This window comes from Pundamilia nyererei, unplaced genomic scaffold (assembly GCF_000239375.1).
Source record: "Pundamilia nyererei isolate P.nyererei 1_Seehausen unplaced genomic scaffold, PunNye1.0 scaffold00139, whole genome shotgun sequence".
Classification (NCBI taxonomy): domain Eukaryota; kingdom Metazoa; phylum Chordata; class Actinopteri; order Cichliformes; family Cichlidae; genus Pundamilia; species Pundamilia nyererei.
The window spans coordinates 1,345,475-1,351,521 of NW_005187540.1; the positions used below are offsets into that span (position 1 = coordinate 1,345,475).

Consider the following 6,047-nt stretch of genomic DNA (forward strand, 5'->3'; position numbering starts at 1 on the left):
CAGACCTGATCACAGACCTGATCACAGACCTGTGGAATGATTCCTACAGAAGCTCTTTCTAAGTGAAGCGTGTGCGATCAGTAAATCGTTCGCTGACAGGTTTAAAAGTGACCTCACATTAACAGCAGCTGCTTCTTCCAGGTGACCCTGATAATTGCTCCTCCTCAGGTAAATCAGTGTGTCTGAGATTGTCTGTCTGAGCTGTGGGGATGATGGCAGCCTGCTAACGGGAAGCTAACAGCCTGCAGCCGCCGCCCCCGATCACCTGCTCAGGTGACTTCATAACAGAGGCCTGCAGCAATCTAATTTCATCCTGTAGGTGGTGCTGTTTTTTTCCATAGCAGGAAGTCTGTTTGTCCAATCAGGAGACACGAAAGCGACAGCGGCACCATCACCTTCCTGTTTTTCTCCCAGAGTTATGGTGTGTTGTTTGAGCTCAGCATCGCTGCCTCTGCTGCTGCCGCTGACACACAAACAATCTCTGCTAAATGCAAATAAATCTTTAAACTCTCTGTGGGGATGTGTGAGGATCAGGGCATGGAGGCAGTTTGTCGTGCAGGCTCAACGCTAACAGAGGAAGTGACGTCTGAAGCCTCCGAGCTGAAGGTCTGTGGACACAGCGGCTTCTCCGTGATTTAATTGGCTGACTGTGACTCTGTGTTCATTCTGCTCTCAGCCAACATTTTAAGAGCGAGATCTCATCTCAGTGATTTTCGCTCGTTTAAAGGAGATGTGATCTGGGCCGACATGGAGGCGAAATCCACTGAAAAACAGCGTGAGAGGGCAGCGTGTCACCACATGTGGGCGTGAAACAGAGTGGAGATGGCGTACTCAGCCCCTGATCGATAAGCAGGGGTGGAGAGGGTGCGTGACTGTGCTCGGGTGGCTATGAGGCCACTCAAAGACCACAAGGTCAGCTGACACAGGCAGCGCAGGCGAGCCTGCCGAGGGCGGGGAGTTAGGGAGGGAGGAACGCTAACAGAGACTCTGCTGATGCGCACCCCTCCAACTTCACACCAGCGTCTGCAGAAGGTCATCAGGACGGCACAGAGCACCCCTGTGATGTCAGAGCAGAGCCTCTGACATCATCAGTGACAAGACCAGCAAACCCACACTGTCCACACCTTTCATAATGAGCTCATCATTTTTGGGTCAGCTTGTAAAATGAAGCATTTCCACAAAAAATGAACATCCTCAGCGAACGTGGTAGCTACACTAACCAGACCGACCCGTGAGTTTTACCTTAGACATAACAAAACATTTGAACTCGTTTGCTTCAGGAAGTAATATCGACCGACTCGTCATATTTGGTCATATGTAGAGGCCAGTGATGCTCAGTAAGGAAGCCGGCACCGACCTCAGCTCTGATATCCTGAGAAAATAACCTCAGAGAAAATAACTAAAAACGATTTTTTAGACATAATATTATAATATTATTATAATATTCTAATACTATTCTAATAATATTCTAATAATATTATTCTAATAATATTCTAATAATATTATTAGAATAATATTATTATAATAGTATTAGAATATTATAATATAATATAATAGTATTAGAATATTATAATACAATATTAGACATAATATGTGAATATTTGACCATTTTGAGTGTCGTAAAATGATTATTTTTGTCTGTCAGATAAATAAAGGACTTCAGGGAATAACAATGAGAGTCACTATTCTTTGAGATTATATACACGAACCAAACTGTTATTAAAGGCAGTGTCTGTAATAATAATAAAGAACTTTGCTGCTGGCTGCAGTTCAGCAGTTCCTCTGATCCATTATTCTCAGAGAGTTTGTTCTTGTTTCCCGTGTTTATGGCGCCTGTGAGCTCACAGATCAGTGATGCTGTATCAGGTTAGGTACCAGGGTCGACGTCCCTGGGCTGTATTTGACTCCAGTGGACGAAGCAAATCGAGCAGATGAAATTATTACAGACGTGCCTCTGAGCGCTGTGTGTAATCCAGCCTCAGCAGAAACATCACAAACACATTTGTCTTTGTAAGATTCGTCCCTGCACTCAGGTGAAAGCAGCTTCCTGGAGAGGTGCCGTTTAAATCCAGAGTGCTGTCAGACAGAAGCATGAACCACAGGCAGCTGCAGCAGGACACAATCCTTCAGCTGCACAAACAAGACCGCAGAGGATTCGCCCCGACTCCCTCACTCAGACCCGCCGAGACCGGGTGACTCTATTTGTGTCGGGATGGAGGACGGACGGAAGAACGGGGAGCTCCCCGGAGACTTCAGCCCGGGGGGGCTTCTTGTTTCCGTGTCGCCGGTCAGGAGGAAGCTGCCAGCTGAGGAAGGAGGCCGATAAAGACATTTTATTTAAAAGGAGAAGAATGGAGAGAGCGAGAGTGGAGGACTCGCTGTGGGACTGACAGCACGGCTCTTTGTGTCTGTGGGAGGCGAACAAGCTCTCCTCCTGTGCTGGCTTCCAGCAGCGTGAAGAAAAGGTTTCACGCTGAAGATAAAATGCACGCCCATTGCAACGACTCAAACAGCAGTCAGGAATTTTCCTTCTTGGTGCGCTGCATAACCTCCAGGGCTGAAAATAGACTCCAACAATAAAAACAATAGAACTGCAGTTCCTGTGATCTGAGTTCTGTTTAAATGTCTTAATGTGCCTCACCTGTGCTCCGTGTTACATCTCGTTATCCTGCTTTCTGTGTATTCCCTGTTTTACTTTGACAGTCCCGTGTTTCCTTCCTGTCTCGTGTGTCAGATTAGGTTCAGCTGTGTTTGCCTGCTGTTATGTATTCCCTCGTTACCTCTGTATTTATTGTGCTTCCCTCAGACACTCACAGGCGTCTCTTGGAGAGGCAAACATCTTAGAGGTTTGGCAGTTTGTAAGTGAATCACTGACTGTGTGAAAGCTGCGCTCTGGAATTCTCTGCATCGGCTGTTGTTTGTTTTAGGGTCGGAAAACCGGGCGGCGACAGTTTTAAGTCCTTTCTTTCAATCTTTCCATATAACTTCGCTGTGTTCAGCTGTGTTCGTCTCCACATTTCAATAAGATGTCCTAACATCCAAACCAGCCGATGAGGTCACAGTGAACACGTTCGTGTTTTCTGCCCGTGTGGTCTGTGGTCATATCCTTATGTGATGTCATCCAAAGACTACAGACAGAATATTAGACACAGCTCACCGAGCTGGCTGGGTTTATGAAAACTGGGATGTGGTTTTGTTGTACGGCCGCTCAACAGCCTTCCAGTGAAGATGTTGGGCTCTTTGTAATCAATAATGAGACAGCTGAGGATTCCTCGGCAGCTGATTGTTCCTGGCCTTTCAGCCGTGTGTTGTCATCTTCAGGGAATTTCCAGAGAAAACTCACAGCGGCAGCGTCTGTAAGCAGAACGGCGTTAACGGACAGTCGGAGAGCGCCTTAATTAGCGGTCGTCTCCTCTCTGCAGCAGCTCTGCTCTCTGACAGCTGCGTCTTCATTAGCTCTCGAGGTAATCACTTCACACCCTCTGCCTAAATAACCTCGGAGGCACTTTAGCCCCCGAGGAGCATTTTAAAGGGTGGTCTCGCTGCTAATTGGTGCTTTTCTGGAAACCCGGAGGTGCAGGACCTAACGGAGATCAGGTCTTTTGTGCTTCAACCTGCCGAGTTCAAATGTGTTTAGCTCAAGAGAGGTCACCACTCCCCAGGCTGTTTCTCATTCCTCCTGTTTCATCTGTAATAATAAGGCTACTCTGTTTGTCAGTCCGGTTTCTAAACTGGAGTATCTGCACGTCCGGTTCCCACCATGGAGCATGAAGGAGGAGCTGTGCTGGTGTGGCCTGAGCTCGGAAAGAAAAGCGTCAGGACTTCTTTAAGTTTCTTGAAGACGTTTCATCCGAGAAGCTTCTTCAGTTCTAAGAGCAGCTGGTGGAGAGTCCCAGATTTAAGTCCTGTGGGAGTGTCGTGGACCTCCTATTGATCCTCTGCCTAATCACATGAGCCCAGGTGTGAAAGCAGGTGTGGGTCACAATCAGCCAGAGTTTCAGGTGAGCTCATTGTGAAACCTGGCCCCACCCTATCATGTGATTTCCTGAGGTCAGATGGCCCAGGATGTGAGTGAGCGTTAAGGCATCTGGGGAGGATCTCAAAACTGGATTATAGATGCAAACAGTTGGTGTCGTAAGCCCCGCCCTCTGGGTGGGAGCAGCAGATCCAGAAAAAGGGGCAGAATGATGGAGCACTCCGTCAGAACCTCCACCCAGCTGAGATGGTCTGACAACCTCATGACGCTGACTGAAGGATGACTCTGAAAACATCAGGTGTCTGTTGGTATACGTCACATGCTGCTGGCATCTTCTGATCGTCTCTCCTTTGAATGGAAACCTCGTAAGAGAAATTGTTGGAAAACTCCTGAGAGAATCAGGATGGCATGTGATGTATAAATGTTGCATCCATCTGGAAGACCCTTGTGGATTAGGGAGCAGCTGAAGGAAGATGGCACCCTCATCAAAACACAGACATTAACGGTGTTTTCTGTTTTAGAGCAATCTCTGGTTTGTGTCACAGCTGCAAAAGATTTCCTTGGAAATCTTATTGAAATGTGGAGACGAATGCCAGCTGAACACGGGGAATTTATATGAAACGTTTGAAAGAAATTAGGCGGACTTAAAACTGTCACCGCCCGGTTTTCCGACCCTAAAACAAACAACAGCCGATGCAGAGAATTCCAGAGCGCAGCTTTCACACATTCGGTGATTCACTTATAAACTGGCAAACCTAAGACTCCTGCAGGGCTGCCTCGCTGTCTCTCGGAGAGTCTGTGAGTGAATGTGTTTCGCCCTGTAACTGTAATGGCGTGTCACAGCGTGTGAGCCGTGGTGTCGCTCAGTCTGACTCTCACTGAGCCATTAAATTGATTGAATAGCTGAAGGAGAAACAGGGTGAACAGATACCTGCCTCACAGGGAGCTTTCTCCTTCAGGAGCGTTGGGCAGAGCAAATTAAATATTAACTGCATCTACTGTAGCTGCTCCAGCAGGAGGAAAACTACATGAGAGGTTTCTGGTACAATATGACACGATCAGGCTACACGTCAGGCATCAAACATTTAAATAACCTGCCTGATATCGACTGCTCTAAAGCTCTCCTGTGCAGTACACCGTTTATGTTTTGGAAGCTTTTCCAGCATATCCAACAGATTTAGACTGGATCAAGATCTGAGGAATTCAAACTCCATCGCCTTTAATTCCCATCGAGTTCCTCAAACTTTAACAATGATCCTTCTGGAAGAGGCCACTGCAATCAAGGGATACTGCTCGCATGACCGCGGGGTGTCCGTGGCCTGAAGACATGTTTGGGTACATGTTTCATGTCAAAGTTAGATCTTCAAGAATCCAAGAACTGGATGGTTTCCAGCAGGAGTTAAGCTCTGACTCATTAGGCAGGATTTGTATTTTTCCAGTGACTGATGGTGAGGATGGCTGATACTTGAGGGGTCTGGATGTGATTCATGCTAAGCTAACAAAGCCGCAGGGCTCGCAAAATTTCAAAGTCCCTGGTAGTCCTTCGGGCAGGGACTCTTCAGTTTTTGGTAGCCCAAAAATAAATTTAAGTAGCCCGAATAAAAAAGAGAGCAATTTTTTGATTGATGTTTTGTTTCCGTTACAATATTATACATTAAAGTATAATATTGTAACGGAAACAAAACATTAATCAAAAAATTGTTGAAAAACAAATTACAACATTGTATAAAAATTACAGTCATCAACTCAAATACTTGGTTCTAATTGAAAAGAAATTTCTATGAACTTGTAAGAACTGTGTAGGACATGAATCAGTCTGTGTCAGATCCTGGATTTGAAATTTCCACTGAAGTCACGGGTAAGAGACAAGTGGAACCAAGATCTAGGCCGTTTGCTTTTTGAAGTTTGCAAAGACGGCTACATTGTGCCAGTGGTAGTTCACTCTTTGCAACATAGTAGCTGTTCTAAACAGATTTTCAGGTTTATTTTTAGTCTGTTATTTGCAATTGGTGTTTGTTCTGGGAAAGATATTGCAGACTGAGCAATAATGCATTTCTTGCATTTCTCATGG

At 45.9% G+C, this 6,047-nt stretch overlaps 1 protein-coding gene across 1 annotated transcript in view; it reads right to left on the reverse strand.

Annotated features, from left to right (window-relative positions):
* cpne4a (copine IVa) overlaps nt 1-6,047 on the reverse strand; it is a 102,755-nt gene that overhangs the window by 30,367 nt on the left and 66,341 nt on the right. The gene's annotated exons all lie outside the window — the stretch shown is intronic.